Genomic DNA, 18,442 nt, shown 5'->3' on the forward strand with positions numbered 1-18,442 from the left:
AGGACCTGTCTGCCTTGGGTGACCCTACTAGGGGCATGAAGCCCCTGACAGCATAGCTCCTAGGATCATTGGGACACTCCCTGGGCCTCTCCCTGGGCTGCCACCTTATCGTGGTGGAGGGGTTTGAGTGTCCCAATGATCCTAGGCATTTGTTTTATTCAAAATAAATGTTCTGTGCCAATACATGGGGAACTATTTAATTAAAAATATATATTGTTCTGTTTGAAATCTGCTTCAACATAGTTGATCTGTTTCTAAATGACTAATTTTAGCTTTAGAATCTGTTTTGGTATAATTAGCCACAGTTTTGCTAATTTTTGCTACTGCTTATTTAACGATATTTTTAAAAAGCTGGTACAAATCTATCTCTCTAATAAAGAACAAAAAAACTGAAAATTGAATTTTTCTGCTATAAGAAAAAAAAAAAGTTGATTTTAAAGCGATGCACTGATCTGGAGGGGAGAGAATTGGATGACAGCAAATGGCAGCACAAGCTGGAGACAAGAAAGTTCAGTTTAACTGAATCAGCAGCCATTTCTGTGGACCGCAGCCAGCTATGCAACCCTGGTGAGAAAAAGGAGCACAGAGCCCAAAGAAAGAGAGACAAATATACTATTTAATGGGAGAAAATTGGAAACCGGAGCATATTTTCAGGATTTGATTGGTGTGTGTTTTTTATTTGTTTAGACTTAGAAAGTTTCAAAAAGAAGAAACACTTGATATATTGAGCTAAATTGACCTGGCAAAAATGTGTACCTGACACCACTGTGAGTAAAGGAAGGAGCCCGTTTCTGTTTCTGTCATTTCTAAATAAATTCTTTTAAACACGCCGCTGTTCTTTTCGTCCACATGTAAACACAAAACAAAAACAGAAAAACAAAATGCTGCAGTGACTATGCCAGTCCTGTGTGTGTCACTGTAACGCTGACATAAAAATCAGGACATAAGCAGACCTCATGGCGTCAGTCAAATCACTCAAATCAAAAGGGATTCGTAAAACCAAATGTGAGGAGGCTCAATGTCTCCCATGTGGTTCTGAGTAGGCAGACTCTGTACCCACCTTTTCTCTCAAACCTGCTTCCTGCAATGAGTATGAGTTTTGCCAGAGATATGAGAGATAATTTGACGCACTAACACAAATGTCACATTTACTGCACGTCGTTGTGAACATAAAAATATCGATCGTCGCTGTTTTGAATGAGCTGCAACTCCTGATGTCTTTAGCACCTGTCTGCAATTTTCTGCAACTCCAGTGCAGATGGCGAGACGCTCGAAACCTATCGAGCGCCGTGCAGCACAGAAGGAGAGGGATGAAAGGCAGTAAAAAATGTGTTCAGTCAGCCTGAATAAACAGAAGTGAACAAAAGTGGCAAACAAATCAAATACCCTAGAATCCAAGAGCAAACTACCCGAGTCACAGAGGCGTTTTCGAGACATAAGGTCATCCAATACCAGGAGCAGTCTCAGTCTCCTTTTTTCTCTTTATGACTGAATGAATGTTTTCAGCTAAGCTGCGCTATAATTCTACAAAAAAATGGTATTTCAAATGAAGATGCAAGGAATTCACTACGGGTGTGGGTTATAATCTGTTTGTCAAAACATTGCGATGCCGACATCAACTAATCGAGTTTAAAATCCCAAAAAACGATTATTATTTATTGGTAATAACATCGTGTTGAGGACCGCAAAAGGCAGAACTCTGAAGCGCAGCACCTGAACAGTTGATGTCAGGCGAATGCAACAGAAACATGACATACAAGCAGCACCTTCTGTGTTTAAAGCCAGTGTTTAGAGATACTTTGGGTTCTGTGAAGTTGAAGGGAAAACCGTAGGCTGTACGTATATGAACTGTAGACTGTTGATTAGCCTGTATGAAGATTGTGTTCACAACTCCACCCAGAGGAGGAGAACTGCCTGCAGTTGCTGCCAGGCTGACTGGTAAGTGAACAGCATTCATGACGGAGTCTCCAGAATGTATTGAAACGTTTGTGGGGGTCCTCAATAAATAATATATATTTTTAAAAAGCTGGTACAAATCTATCTATCTTCAATTCTAAAGAGCATTTCAGTTTATTAAACCTTAAACATGGGGGCAGCTGCCAAGTGAGCAACAAAGTAATGTCAAGAATCTAGTTTTCCAAACCGCGAACACAAAACCAGGCTTTGAGTTTTGAAACGCAGCTGGACCTGGTTGCAAATTCAGTGACACTGCTACAGAACAATTCCCCCATTTTCTTGCATTTTTGATTCGCCGACTGGTCTCCAACAGTCCCAGCCCGGTCAGATACAGCCTTATGTTGCACTCTTTGAAGCCACATTAGAATATGATCATCCTATGGAAGGTGTGTCCAATCCTAGGCCCTTGAAGGCCACTATTCTGCATGTTGTAGTACAATCTGATTTTTATCTGATTCTTATGAATGCATGAGTGATTAACAGACTTCTGCAGAACTTCAAGTCCTGCTGAAAAGAAGGGAAACATCTAAAACGTACAAAATAGTGGCCCTCGAGGACCAGGATTGGACACCACTGTCCTATGTTGAAGATACTAACACAGCCACTTCCACACTCTACAACAGGACCAAACACAAAGTGGTGAAAACACCGAACAAAGCGGGTCAGGTAGCTCCAACATGTGATGAACGTCCTTCGCCACAGAATCGTATGTCCCTGTACTCAAAAACTTTTTTTTTTCTTCATTTAGTTCCCAAAATCTTGTTAGAATGAAAACAGTTTTACACTGCAAAGTAGAGCAAAACAATTTGGTTCTTTTAGGTCTGAGAGATTTTGTTTGGAGTGTGATTATGGATGCATTAAAAATCATTTTCTAATCACATCACAGTCCTCTGATTCGAATCGTGAGGTGCCTTTAAATTTCCTTTCCTGGAATTCACTGATTCTCTTTGTAAGTGTGAAATTAACTTAAGAGACATAAATGATATGGGGTAGAAATATAAAGCTTATCACCGTAATTACATTAAGCACTCAGACTGTTCAGGTGTATGACCTCACAAGGATTTTGTATTGGGAAATTGATTTGCTATCTCCACACAAATTGCATTTGAGTGCTGGGAGACAGCGGCGAGCAGACCGTCCCGTCTCTCCGTGTGCATCGCTGCTACAATCGTGACCCCTAAATTAGGAGGTACACGAAGCAGTTTGCATACTAACCGCCCCTTTAAGGGCTGGAGTCTGCTTTGGGAATACGCTCGAGGCGGTTCGGCAGTAACCAAATGGAGTGAAAATTTAAAAAAGGACAAAGGCGTGTGCACAAGCAACATGTCGGCCCAATAGCACCATTGCGACATTAAATGAAAAGCCTAGCATTCTTTAAAGGAAGCTCCCCTGCTGCTTTTCATCCCAGAATTATAGATTAAAATCAGCTTATGTTCCAAAATGATGGTAACAGCCACTTTGGTCAAACCTTCTACACAATCTCATGTGATACTGTGAGACCTCAGTGTGAATTATTTGTGTTTAAAGTATGTAAAACTGGCCAAGTTGTAGTCATCTTGTGTTTTGTTGATGACACTAGGCTGGGGTGGCCATCTTAAATGGGGTTGAGCCCAAAAATGCATCTGTTTTAGAGTAGAAAAGTTATTTTATTTGGCTCTTGGTGGAGAATTTCTTGTGTATCCCTGTAACTGTGACAAAAATCCTGAGTAAAAAACTACAGCTAATAATTGGTAAATGTAGATATTAAAATGTGCAACTGTACAGTTGTGCTTTTTATTTGTACAAAAACAGGTTATGTAGTAGAATATAGGGGTCTGTGCAGGAATTTAAAGAGTTATTTGGTTTGTTGGGAGCAGTGTTGGTTGGAGCGTCTAACAGCTGCTGATATCGCTCCTTTGTGCAGCAGCCTGTCTCTGAAGGAGCCTTCCAGTGGTGTTACAGTGTCATACATCAGGTGGGAGACTTGTCCAGGTGTGGTGTCAGTTTAGCTACAGCTCTCCTGTCTCCCACCACCTGCACTGGATCCAGGAGCCATCCCAGGACAGAGCTCATCCAACCGGTTCCTCTCAGCTGTTGATGAGCTGCTGCTCCAGCAGACCACGCCACAGAATATGGCCGATGCCACAAATGTGTCAGAGAAGGTCTAAGATCACTTTCTGAAAGTTTCCTTAAAGTCCAATCTGTGACTCCCGACATTTTCTGCTAAAAGCACCATCCACTGACGGAGACGTGGGCAAAAAAAACATTATCGCTCTGTCTTCACCCTTTGGCAGCAGGCGATAATTAGGGCTGACGACTCGCTATCAAATCGCGCAACCGCTGACCTTTTCAGCTCTACAAGTGGAAACAATTTAGAACAATTCATACAACTTTTAAGCAGCTTTGTTATTTAGAAATTACTACCTAAGTGGTATCAGTAAAGTGAAATATCATTAAACTGGACCTCTACGACCTCTGACCTTTTCTGCTGGGCAAATCAGAAGAAAAATGTCACTATTTTAGGCATGTGACGTGGCAATTAAAACCTCCTGTTGGGGTCAAATCATATGATACCGAAGTAAAAAACAGTCGCTAAAAAAGTAAGAACTTACTTGCAGAAAAGAACATGTTCTGACAATATTTATTAGAAAATGACTTCAGACCATCACATAGAGGCATCTGTTAGCATCATCAGACACTTTTGTATATACTGTATATTCCAAAACAAACTTGTTTTTTTGTGTTATGCAAGTTTTCAATTTTAAGTGTAAAGACATAAGAAAAAGTATATAATTCCACAGAAGGAAGTGACACTTTCTTGTTTAGAATAATGCAGACCTATCCGACTTAGAGACACGGGAAGCTCACGGTGCAGACTTAAGTCTTAATTGACCGAAAAATGACTAAATCTAAATAAATCTTTTCTTAGATTCAGGATTTTCTTCACGACACATTTCAGTGCCTTAAAATCGATCAAATTCTGCATTTACATTTACCTCAAAAATGCTAAAAAAAGAGGAATTTTCTGGTGGATTTAGTGAACATACTGCATGTCAGAAAGTTGCATAAACAACTTTGAAAAGCGGGCCAACAAACTATGACCTCAAATGCCAAACTGACCACTACATTTTAACACATTTTATGAAAACCTGAGTCACATTCAAACTATGGTGCTTTTATAAGAACTGACGAATTTCTGCTAAAAAAAAAAAAAAAAGGCTTCACACAGAAAGAAGAAGGCCAAGCGTGGATTATTAGTGCCGTTCTGCTGCAGGGATTTCATGCACATGTTGCAAAACTTGGATGGGTAAACAGCTGAACCTGTTCTCAAATTTTTTTTAAGTAGAAGTGATTCAGGTTTTTGTTGTTTTTAGTCAAAGCTGGAGCCACTTCAGAGAGACTAAAGAGCCACATGTGGCTCGGAAACCACAGGTTGCAAACCCCTGATCTATGGGAAACTAACCTGCATTGTTGATTTTTTTATTATTATTTTCATTTATTATTTCTTATCATTACCCAAACAGTCAGTGATTGCATCCAAACTGCAAACGAATTCCATTTTCTGCAATGAAATTGCAAGTTTTAGTGAAAGAATGAGCCTTGCCAGCCTGTTTAGAGCTTCTTAAGGCGATCAGCCCTGTCCTGACTGATGCAGACATGGCTCAGGCAGTTGCTGAGAGGATCCCTTTCCCCTTCCCTATTTTGGGAGGAGGGTCTGGTTTAAGGAGGACATCTGAGCTCCACGTAAACATGGACTCAGCAGACCCACGGAGAGCCTCAGCTGTTGCTGATTAATCATCGCGAGGCCGCGTTGCTTCCCTACAAATGTCAGTCCGTCCGCGAGGGAGGGGGGAATCCCTGCTGAAGTCGCCCCACAGCTCCTCGCTGGAGCTCGCAGGACGCACGTAGGCCTGCGCGTCTTCTGAAAGGAGTCAGCTCCAAACGCTGACAGGTAGTCTTCATCTGGGAAATCGTAACGGAGCTGAAGCTGGAAGCGGGTGGAAACCTGCAGCCAATCAGCAGCCAGCACGAGCTCCCTGCTTTTATTATTATTAATAATAATAATGATAATGATGACAGACGCCAGTGATCTGAATGTCACACCCTTTCAGAGGGAATCACGACTCCTGCCGGGGACCCTGTCCGCACCAGGCGGTCGGGACCGGCGGACCACATTCAGCTCACGTGATCCCCGGGTCCCGTCACCGGGCGCAAGCGCGCGCGTGTCACATTCTGAGTGTGTGCTCACCTGGATCTGGATATGTTGGAGCCCGGTTCCCGAATTTCTGATTTTGTCCAACAGGCTCAGAATACACACACACACACAGATAAAAAAAAATAAAAAAATTAAAAATATCCTGTCTCCCCCCTCCAACTCTGAGGGTTTCAGAGCCGGATCCCCCCGCCGAGCCGCGGTGTCCTCATCAGCAGAGAGGAGCAGGTCCCCAGCCTGCTCCGTGCCGCCGAGTGTGTCGGATCAACCCGGCCGGGGGGGGGGGATGTGGGGGGGTCGCCTCCGTCCTCTTTCTGCCTTCCTTGGGGCCCTTTTCCCCAGATCCTCCCCCCCTCTCCCCCCCTGCCTGACGGATGGGCCGAGTCTCGTAGCTGTCACTTACAGGGAGGAGGAGGAGGAGGAGGAGGAGGGGGTCGGTATTTTAGGACCGTAGAGATGGATCCTCTCGGCTCTCCCTCCTCCTGCACGCCGTGAATCAGCCTCTCCTCCGCCTCCTCCGCGCGCAGGAAACCTCTGCCGCCGTTGAGGCCACCGCTGTTCACAGCCCGCGTGCGCACAAATGACACAACGCAATGAAAAATCAAACTAAAAAAAATAAATAATCCCATCCAACTCCCCGTCAGTGAGTCTCCGGCAGCCTCCTCCGAGCGCAGGGGATGCTGGGTTTATCTCCAGGATGATGAGGTTTATCCTCAGGTTACTTCCAAAATATACACGATCCACGTTCCCCCTCCTCCTCCTCCTCCACCGCGCGCGCGCGCGCTCTCACGCGTTAAAGGTGTAAATCCGTTGCGCCTCGCAGCCCTCCGCCCCCCCACCAGTTTCAACAATCAGTCCTGGTTTCGTCAGGAGCGCGGATACGTCACCATCAGCTGAGAGAAGCTGCAACACAAGCCGCGAATCTCGTGCAGAGCGGACCCAAAGCCCGAATCTGAGAGGGAGGAAGGGGCTGCGAGGACCACTATCTATCTGTCCATATACGATGAGGGGGGGGGGCACTTGACGCTCCTAGAATCTAGAAACTACAGGAAGAGACAGATCCATCACTTAGTGACTCTACACTGGTGCAACAGTTTCCCGCCTTCTTTATTCATTTGTTTTGTTAAAATAACTTAAATATAACAGATGAATCACACCTACAGCTTCTCATGAAGTCCAGTTTAATAAACATTCATAAAGTAAGACTCAAAGCCTGCACAATGCTTTTCTCATTGATGGTTAATCATAGGCGGAAATGAGGGGGGGATTGGGGGGCCGGACCCCTAATCAATCGTTTGCTTAAACTATAATTTTAAGCAATATACTGTCTTTTTTTTTTTTGCTTTGATTTTTGCATCAGAGTTCAGTTTGTTTAAAAGACTGAGCAGGAAACAGAATGGTAAAACAGTTCTTTTATTGTGAAGGGGAAGGGAAGTGCATCTGTGGAACAGAGATTGGCGGGTTCTTGTTTGCAGATGGGTACTAGAGCAACTGAAGAGCAGCTGAACATGATGACAGCCTTTCCATACTTTATCTGAAGTCACGAAGTCAGCTCTCAGTCATGTGGTTGAGTGATTAAAATTGCATAATTTTTGTTTGTGTAGCAGCTTTGTCCGCTGCTTCCAGAGGGTTCGGCCAGGATTTCCAGGAGTTGAGGAGCTGTTTGTAGGATTTTCCAGGTAAGTGGAAAGTATCTGGGTGAGCGGTGGAGAACGGACAGGCAGATGAAGCTAGGCTGTGAAGCTAGACTAAGCACTTTGAACCGCCTTGTTCCTGGAAAGTGATATATAAATAAATTTGACTTGACTTGACTTCTCTTATTTTATCCAGAATAGGAGGCGAAGGCTGAAGGCGGACGTGTAAAACACATACAATCAAGGAGTGGTTCTCAGGAGTTTCAAGAGCACAAAAAGGATTCTTCACTAAGAGAAGAGGTAAGGTTGTTTCAGCTTCTTAGTCTGTCTCCAGGAGATTTCACAAGAAATGTACAAAGGAGCAGGATTGCCACCATGACTGCCTTCCAGACTTAAAAAAAGAAATGTGGTCCACAGTCAGAGAACATCGGATGGGATACCATGCTGTTGAAACACGTGCTGAACTAGAACGCGAGCACTCTCTAGGGCAGAGGATAATTTAGGTAAAGGAATGAAATGTGCAGCTTAAGAAAACCTGTTCACAATGGTGAGAGCAGAGGCAGTACCTTCAGCTGGTGGCAAACCTGTGACGAAATCTAGGGAGATGTGTTACCAGGGGCGGTGGCTGAGGAAGTCTTGAAGGGGAGTGATTGCTGTTTTTACTCCACTGGTTGGGTGGTCCAGAACCAGGGTCTGGTCCAGAAGCCTGGGCCCGTTGTGTTGCTCACTCATTTTCCCAAGTAACCATGCTGACCCTACAGGAGGGAGGGAGGAGGGTTTTGGCTGTCTTGGTGTCCTCAGAGAGAAGAAACTGTCAAGAGAGAAAGCATCAAGTTTAGTGTTCCTAGAGCTGGGGCAGTACGTGATGTTAAACTGAAAATGTGTAAAACAAAACAAAACAAAAAAAAGTAATGACCAACTAGTCTGTCTTGCATTTTGCCTTTTGGCAGACTGTAAGTAAGCCAAGTTCTCATGATGTGTCCATCAGCACATCGTTGACGAGGGCCTGGAAGAGAGCAGGGTCAATAGTAAGCCCAAAAGGCATAACTAAATACTCACAATGACCCAGTGGTGTTTTAAATGCAGTTCGCCACTCATACCCCTTCCTGAATTGGACCAAATGATAAGTATTCCTTAGATCTAATTTTGAGGAGGATTTTTTTGGTGTTGAAGGAGCATGTTTTTTTTCATCCATTAATTGATTATTAAGGTCTTAATGATATAACCATCAAGAACCAGCATCCCCATCCTCTCACGACATCAGCTTTTGAATTCCTTCATGAAGCCTAGGTTTTTCATCATGCTGGATTTGTGCAACACCTATCACTTAGTGCATGTTTCCTAAGGGGATGAATGGAAAACAGCTCCAACTTGCCATTACAGATACCTGGAGATGCCTTTGGGGTAAGAAATGCTCCAGCAATTTTCCAGGCTTCAGTTAATGATGTGCTATGAGACATGATTGACAACTAAATTTTTGTTGTTTTCTTGGATGACATACTGAGATTGGACAGGCTGAGCTACAACAACTGTTGCCCGGGTTCTTCACCAGTCTGAGGTTTATGGGAGGGGGCAAAGAGAAAGATACTGTTGTAGCTCAGCCTCTCCATCTCACCTGCTGAAGCTTGGACCTCCTTCAGAGAGCTCCCAGGTGTCTTGGTGGTCTCTCTGTTCTCCTTCTTCACGGTCACTCAGTTTGTGAGGACAGCCTGCTCGTGGTAGATTTACACATCCTATATTCCTTCCATCTCCTGATGATGGATTTAACAGAACTCCTGGGAATGTGTAGGGCCTTGGAAATCCTTCTGTATCCATCCCTGACTTGGACTTTTCAAAAATCTTTTCTCTGAGTTGAATTAAGACAGTTACTTTAAAGGGGGTGAATATTTATGCATCACTTATTTTACATTAATTTTTTTTATTGGTATTATTCTATAGAAATTTGATTTCACTTTGACATTGAAAAGTTTTTATTTTATTTGTTTGTTTGTTTTTCATCTTTGTAAAAACAAAAGTCCAGTTTATATTGACCATGATTGATTTATGACAGCAATAAAAGCATAAATCATCCAAGGGGGTGAATGGTTTTTATTGACACAGTAAAACGCCCTCCTGCTGCCAGGCGAACACAGACCTCCTTCAACCTTTGTTTGGCAGTCTTGCATTTTTACAGATGTGAATATAAAGTAACAGTGAAAAAAACAAAAACAAACATAAACAGGACAATGGTGAGCTAAAGTTCCACTTTACCTGTTCTCTTGAATCTCTGAATTATTGAGGCCACAGAGAAATGGGTGATGTTGGGTTGCCTTTAAAGTCCTGCTTTTCTCATCATCATCCCATGGATCAGATATGGTCAATAATCACTGTCAGAATTTCCCCATTAATGACAACTCCTTGTGGTCTCTCTTTTTCTGCCTATCTCTTAGTGCCATCTTCCCCCTACCTCTAACACACTCTTGTCCCCTACGATTTTTTCTGTCCATTGCTGATATGAATCTCCAACCAACCTGTTTTCCCTCTGAACTGGCTTATGTTGGTTGACACATATTATCAGCTTGGAGTCATTGTGTTTCATTTGTGACATCTATGCTTTAATTGTGTTAATCTTTCACCTTGAGGGGTTTACAATACACTTTTGAGGTGCATCACAGTGCTAAATGTGCTAGCATTTTGCAAAAAGGGTAAGTGAGATTTGCAAAATGCGCCTACCTATGTAAAAGTAGTCTATGGTGTTGCTTTAAGGCATGTGTTCAGGCATTTGAAAGTTTGGTTCAGAGAATGGAGTTTGGTGTATGATGAATTGTAAAAAACTGTATTAGTATCATTCAGTCACAGAAGTTATATTTACATATTGTCAAAAACTTGCCTTTCTTATGTTTACAATTCCAATTATTATTCGTTTCCATGTTAGTATTGGTCAAAGCCAGAAAGAGCTGCCGAAGAGGGAGCAAAGAGCAATATGTGGCCACAGAGCCGCAGGTTGCAGACCCCTGGCTAAGACAATGTGACTGAGGGTCCAGCTGGTCGAGGGGAGAGGGGGAGTGGAGGGGGAGTCATCAGGAGAGTTAACAGTGACATCACCTCTGGGCCATGTGCACATCCAGCAGTTAGTAATGAGTAGTGAAGTTGTGAAATAAGAAAGGTAAAGCGTCACCTCGTATCAGGATCTGAAGAGCTCAAGCCTGGAGGTCCACTTCCTGACAGCAGTGTGAAGGTGTGGGTCAGACATGAAGCAAGGCACCAAGCCACCGCGAGACTCCGGAGAAAAGGAAACGTGAAGTTACCCAGCTTTACCTCAATAACAGCTGAGGGGTCACTTCATCAGAATTATAAAATACTTGCTTCCAGCAGAGCTCAGCCATAAAGTTTGGTTTTGTTTCAAGGAAATCCATCCTGTACAGACTTCTGACTAATCCATCACGTCTATCTATCTTTAATTTTAAAAATTAATTAAAGACATGTTGCCTTTTATGCCAGAGTTTAAACTAAGATCTTCTTATTTTGAGAATTTAGGGAGCTTTAGCTGTTTAGCTGTTTAAACTTTGAAAATAATGTCATGTATAATCTTGTGTGATATGATAAATTGTCCCATTCAGAGTATGCGTTGTAAATGACTCTCAGCTACTACCACCTCAAAATGTTTTGCTCAATATCTAAAACTGACTGCTTTTCACATTGATCACTGAAGCTGGAACTGGGCTGACGTGTCAGATGTTTAGCTAGTCCTCTGCCTCCTTTAGCGATAATGGTACGTGTAATAAATGCAGTCTTAATGTGGATTTGAAGGTGAAGCTGTCTGAATTGGAAGCTTGGTTTTGCACCATGAAAAGCCATTAGCTAGCCAGGTCCCCTTAGCCAATGTGGAGTAGCTCCTGTTAGCAGTCCTCCAGCAGTGCTAAGGTTAAGCCCCTGGTTCAACATCGACCCATTTACATTTACAGTTTGTTTATGTTAATAATGAGTCTTCTTCATACAGCACAGTTCCTCATGGAGTTCCTCAGGGTTCAGGACTCGGACCAGTACTCTTTACTTTATAAATGCTTCTATTAGGTCAGGTTATTAGTCAGCATGGGATACGTTTTCATTGTTATGCTGATGATCCTCATTCAAGAAACCTGAAAACCAAACAGTTACATAGATTAAAAGCTTGTCTTAGAGACATAAAAACTGCATGACTCTTATTTTGTGGTTTTCAGACCTGAGCATGGGGAACAAACTTTGCAGCCTTTCAATTCCACTGGATGGCATTTGGCCTCCAGTTCTAATGTAAAGAACCTCAGTGTTATTTTTGATTGGGATGTGTCATTTAGCCTCCACGTTTAAAATGTTACTAGTTTTGTCTTTAGATGGAGGAACTGTTTGGACTGATGAGATAAGGGGGACTTCTGAGGTAAAGCTGGGAGTGGAGTTTTGAGTTTAATATGTTTTGCCTTGACAACTGGGTTAACTGAACTGTGTTAAATGATAGTGGAATATAAAGAAAACCAAACTGAACTTTGAATTGAACTTGTATGATACACCTGCACTCACTGTAATTAATATAACACCTGAATTGAACTGTGGTCTACTGGTTTTGTTGTTTGTTGCTCGGTGCTAATTTACTGCAATGTTTTTGTGAAGTATACTCTTTGACAAAAGAGAAAAATAGCATCATTAGATAAACTCTGACTGGCACCCTAAAAGACATTTACTGCTACAATAGATACATAGAGCAAGTATGCTATAGCAGATTTCAAAGAGTGCAATGTTTTTTGAAGGAATTGAAGAGATCTCAATGAGGAAAACATAAAAATAAAGGTTAGCATTTAGAAAAATATAAAAGTGACAAAAACCAAAAGTCATAGCACCTTTCTCCTGAATGAGGTGAAGGTTTTGATATATGAATGGCTTAAACAGCACAAAGTATGCAGGAGTTTGATTGCAAAACCACACCAAATAAAAATAGGGAGAGCCCAGACCTACAGTTTCACAATCTATCTCCTCTTAGATCAAATACCATCAAAAGAGACCAGTATATGCTCACATGCACAAGTAGCTTGGAGAGAGCCTCTCCTGCAGCTGCAGCTACCGGATCAGAGTATATTGTGGGTTCACTGGTCCAGAATCAAATTGCAAAAGAAGATGGGTAAGAGAGGGGTTTACCCGCCCTGACTCCATTACATCACAGTTAACACTCATCTTCCTCACGGTGCCTCAGAAAGGAAGGAGGATTGGCTGCAGAGGGCTCTGCTCTTCTGTGGGTTCTCGGTTTGGTGTGCAGAGTGGCTCCACGCAGGACCCCTCTGCCCAGCAGCCACTTTTCCATAGCAACGTGTGACCCCTGCCTCCGTGGTGAAGAGTGGAAGTGACGGCGGCAGCGATCTGCGCGTGTTCCATCTGGCTCATTATGAGGGGAGTGAAGTGAAACAGCCAGGGGGTGCATTTGTTCTGCGCGGACTCCCCCTCAGCTGCCAAGCGTCTGTTTATTTATAGATATGAAATGAAAGAGCGAGAGAGCAGAAATCAAATAAGCACAGGAGCCTTTTCTTGTCTCTTTCTCCCCCTCCCCACAACCTCCATCTAGAAAAAAGTCTGAATCTAGAGCAACTTCTGGCATTTCAGGAGTAAATGTTCAGGCTGGCCACTGATTATCTGGCTTTTATCATTTCAAATAGAGATATTTTAATTCCTCATGCATTTTTCATCAGCAATCTTAAAAGCAGATTGTCCAAAAACATATTTTTAGAAAGTAGATTCAGACCTAATTTGCATTTGCAGCACAAACATTGACTAATTTATTAAAGAAATTGTGTACCAACACTTAGTTCAGTGCCATACAGCAGTGATGCCACATATTTGTTGCCCTGTCAACCCTGTTTGTTTGTTAACAAATTATCTTATGAACCACTAAAACTCAGTCAGTTTTACAGATCCATCCATCCATCCAACCATTCATCCATCCATCCATTCCTTGTTCCAGAGTCAAATCGTGTGGGCAGCTTGACCAGGGAGATCTCAGCAGCCATCTCTTTCCACAGCCACCTCTTCCAACTCTTCTGTGGAGAATTCCAAGGTCCATGGACTCTCCAGTGTGTCCTGGGTCTTCCCCCGGGTCTCCTCCCAGTTGGGACATACCTGGAACACCTCCCTAGGGACTTCACAGATGTACTTCTGGAAGAATGGTCCAAAATTCCCAAAAACACTTCTCAACCTTGTGGAAAGCTTTCCCAGAAGAGCTGAAGCTGTTATAGCTGCAAAGGGTAGGCCAACATCAGACTGATTCATCATTGTAATTTGGTTACAGACTTCTACCCTCTTAGTCATGTGGCCTTTCTGTCAGTTGAGTCAGTTTTAATGTTTTGGGTTTTTTCAGTATGCTTTTCAAATTACTTTATCATGGTAACTCTAAACGCCACTAAAAGCTATAGCATAGGTCTCATTGCCAAGCTGCTCGTTTTGACAAATAATTTGTGTAGGTGGACTTTTCTGTTCGGCCCACATTACAGAAAAGAAAATGAACGTGAAGTAAATTCCCTTTGAAATGAGGGCTTAATGTAAAATGTTTCAGTTTCATGGGAACACGTCTTCTTGTGAGATAATACCAGTGGTAATTAAACATCTTCTGGAGTGTGTGTGAGTGTGTGTTTGGGAGGAGGAGGGAGGATTTTTCATTCATCAAGAATCTAAAAGACTGAGAGCTGCTGTGGGGTTTTTTTTTTTTCCTGCAGTGTTTCCAATGATGTGATGATCTGATCTGGTTTGAGTTGATTCATGGGAAATCAAACTCACAGGCCGGCATGTAGAAGGAGGACTACAGTGTGAACATTACTGCAATACTGGGCTGTGCTACTGGAAAATGGGAGAGATAAATTATTGTTTCAAAGCTTTGCTTTTCATACAGCCTGGATTTTCAGCCAAATAATTCTCATACTTTGTAGTAAATAATGAATTTAATTCCCACCTTGTGCAGTAAATAATTAATCACATGCTCTGCAGTCTAAAAAATGAAACAGCATGTTGAAAAGGCAGATATTTTTCAAATCAGGACTTTTTTTTTCTCTCCGAAACACCCTGACTGGATGCTGAGACGCCCTGTAGGCAAACCCCCTTTGACCTGTGATGAGCACACTCACAGTTTGGGCTATATTAAAGCCGCAGTTTGCCGTAGCAAGACTTTTAGCTGCTTTCTACTCTCCTTCATGTGCTTCATTTGAGGTGTACACACGGAAACGCTGTGAGGCTGAAGCTGTGCAGTCAGTGCAGTTTGAGATGATTCACCAAACACCGAGCTCAATGAAATACTGCCTGAAAGCAGCCTCAGGATGACCCTGAGAGGCTGAGAGGGAGGTACGGTTCAGAGACGTGCTCAAACAAACACGTCAATAAAAAAAGTTCCATTTGACGGAGAAAATTAAGCATTGTGTTCGGAGCATCATTATCCCAGAGAAACAGCGTTTTCTGTCAACATGCAGCGTGAACGCTGAGCGCTGAATGACTTCACTGAAATTAAATGGTTGCAAGTAAAACAAGCTGATTAAAACGAAAATGAACTAAACAGTATCCAGAACCTGAAAATTAACACCATAGCTAAAAGACTTCAAATTAGCAAAACTGTACCTAAGAGCTGAAAGTAGCTGAACACTAGCTAGAAGGTAAAAGTAGCAAATCTGTAGCAAAAAGCTAAAAGAAAAAAAAGCAGAATGGTAGCTAAAACAAACAGAACAGCAACTCAAAGCTAAAATGAGCAAAATAGTAGCTAAAAACTAAATGTAGATACTTTTACTGTATCTAGCAAAACTAACAGAAACTAAAAATGTAGAAAAACAATAGCTAACAGTAGTAGAACAATAGCTAAAAGCTTAATGAGCAAAATTGCAATTAATGCTAAAATTTGTAAAATGGTAGCTAAAAGCTGAAAGCAGAAGAGCAGCTACATTTTAAATGTAGCAAAATGGTAGCTAAATCTAAATTTGGCAGAATAAAAACTAGAAGCTAAAAGTAGCAGAAGAGCAGCTAAAATTAATAAAAATGAGCAAAAATTTAAAAGTCGAAAAATTGTAGTTAAAAGTCAAAATAGCAGAACACATTTACATGAACAGCACATGTGTAAACGTGATTTTCACATGTGACATATGTAAGGGCGGTAGCTAAAAGCTAAAAGTAGCAGAAGAACAATAGCTAAAAACTGAAAGTAGCAAACTTGTAGCTAAAAGCTAAAATGAACAGAAAAAGCTGAAGCAGTCTTCAAAAAGCACAATGCTTTTGAAGGAACTGAAGAAATTTCAATGTATTTAATGAGGAACTTTATTTTAAATTGTTAAATATTTGAAAAAGTAAAGACAATTTCCAAACACCTTAGTCAAAGCACGCTACTCCTGATCAAGTTGAATATTTTAATATATGAATGGTTAAAATAGCACAAAGTAAGCTGAAGTAGTTAAACTGGAAAAAAAAAATTAAAAGTGCAGGAGAAACTAAATGAGAATGCTGACTCAGCATTTACACACATGTTGGAGTTCACTGACGACTCTGAGAAACTATCTGAAGAGGAGACATGGCAGGTATGGCCAGGAGAGAAACACAGAGCAGGAAGGACAACAGAAATATTTCTTCTTTATGATCTTTGGGAATCTGAGCTCCTTTAAAATGTAAATATCAGGAATGCAGAATGACTGAATCTACTGTCATTGTCACGTTTATTTATCGTAATAAAATCATGCCAACCTGTTGGTGGAGTTCGGAGTCAGTTTAGGTTCAGACAGATCACTTCCCATCAGTGGAAGGGACAGCCATTTTGGTTTAATCTAGAAAGCAGCGTTATGATTGATCCCCAGCTCTCTTATATGACTCTCAGCTACCCGCTCAATAGCTATAAAATTGATTGTTGGACACATTTTCATGTTTGCTAATGTCAATTAGGTGTAGCGGCCATTTTGAATTGGGTTGACATCAAAAGTTAATGAGTTGCAGAAGCACCTCCAATGATTACTTTGAGAGTTTTATTAAATTTTGTCCTGTGGTGTACAGGGGTTCTTTTTGCTAACAAACAGACACATAGTCACAGGCAATAACATTATCACCCGTCCTTCAGCGTTTGGTGGCAGGCAATGACTAGAAACTACAAACTGAGCGGTAAGAGGAAAGGATTGGAGTGACAGCGTCGTTAGGATGGTAATTAAAGCCTCCAACAGTTAGCTAGCTGGTTTTATCTGCATTACCTACAGAGGGAGATCACCTGTGATGATTTGATAGCTGCTGCTGATGCTGCAGGTAAAGTCAGCAACTTAGCTGTTGCCAGGCAACAAGAACAGCCCCGTAAAAGCATGGCACTTAGATATTTCAACCACACCGTTCTCTTTGTGATAATTTATTCCAAAAGAAATACTTATTTTTCCTTTTTCTGTTTTATAATTAGGGAATTACAAAAAGTCTGAAAGCCCTACACCTGGGTGGTTTGATGAGCAGGTCGAGTTACAGCCGTGACCTTCTTGTTCTAGCCTGGCCTCACCTTCTACCTGAGGGCAACTATTTGCTGTTACAGGTGAAGAAGGGCAATTATGGTTTAGTCTATATCTGTGTGTGTGTGTGTGTGTGTGTGTGTGTGTGTGTGTGTGTGTGTGTGTGTGTGAACTTAATGAAACCTACAGAAAGTCATCATCAGGTTGTTACTTACAACTAATTAACTTGTGGAATCTGCTTCAAGATGGCTGCCACAGCAAAGCAATCTTAGCAAACACATAAACGGATAGAGCTGTCAGATTTACAGATATTGATCTAAAATGTGGTGTGGTAGTAGCTGAGACTGATCCTCATGAACCAATGGATGCTGGATGAAAATTCCAAGAAGTCACCAACAAAATTATCACGTTGAATTAGGTTGACTCCAAAAGTTAATCAGCTGTAGATGTACATGCACTGATGACCTCCTGAAAGTTTCATCAAAATCCATCCAGTGGTTCATGAGATGTTTAGTGAACAGACAGAGCTGACTCCAGCAGTTATTGGAACAGAATCAGACCTGTTTTTAATGCAGTGGCCCCTGAGGGCCCCAAGATCACAGACATCCAATACTTACTTTCAGTCCTTTGAGCTCAGAGATTTCTCCAGATTCTTGAAATCTGATGATGATATTATGATCTGTAGATGATGGGATATTAAGTCTTCAGTTTTCCATTGAGAAACATTATTTTTAAAGTTTTTTTACAGACTGGTGAACCTCTGCCCATCTTTACTTCTGACAGATTCACCCCTTTAAAATGCTCTTTTTACACCCAGTCCTCTTACTGACCTGTTGACAATTAGTCTAATTAGTTACAAAATGCTTCTCCAGCTGTTTCTTATTCATACCACTTACTTTTACAGCCTTTTGTTGCTCCTGTCCCATATTTCTTGAGATGTGTTGCTGCCATCAAATCAAAATACCCCATAGGTTTTCAAAAAAGGTCCAAATTCATAATTTAAGCATTTGATATTTTTATTTTTTGCCACTGTAAATAAAGTATGGGTTTGTAAAGTTTGCAAATCACTACATTATTTTATCTGTATTTTATACAACGTCCCAGCCTTTTCAGGAACGTGGTTGTACTATTTAAATACCGGTCAGACGGAAGTGTTTGGCAGGTTATAGGTGATCACTATTCCAGGGCGGTTCCTCCTGAAAAACAGTCAATGACAAAAC

The 18,442-nt window shown here is 41.7% G+C and overlaps 1 protein-coding gene across 2 annotated transcripts in view; it reads right to left on the reverse strand.

The window, feature by feature from the left end:
- Positions 1–6,919, reverse strand: part of slc8a3 (solute carrier family 8 member 3) — a 138,414-nt gene extending 131,495 nt beyond the window's left edge. The window contains exon 1 of one of the 2 annotated variants that reach the window (XM_017415824.3): positions 6,185–6,919. The gene's annotated coding sequence lies outside the window, so the exon portion shown is untranslated. The remainder of the gene's footprint in view (positions 1–6,184) is intronic. The other variant, XM_017415815.3, reaches the window with a different exon arrangement.
- Between the last annotated feature and the right edge of the window lie 11,523 nt (positions 6,920–18,442).

Source organism: Kryptolebias marmoratus, linkage group LG10, assembly GCF_001649575.2.
Source record: "Kryptolebias marmoratus isolate JLee-2015 linkage group LG10, ASM164957v2, whole genome shotgun sequence".
Classification (NCBI taxonomy): Eukaryota; Metazoa; Chordata; class Actinopteri; order Cyprinodontiformes; family Rivulidae; genus Kryptolebias; species Kryptolebias marmoratus.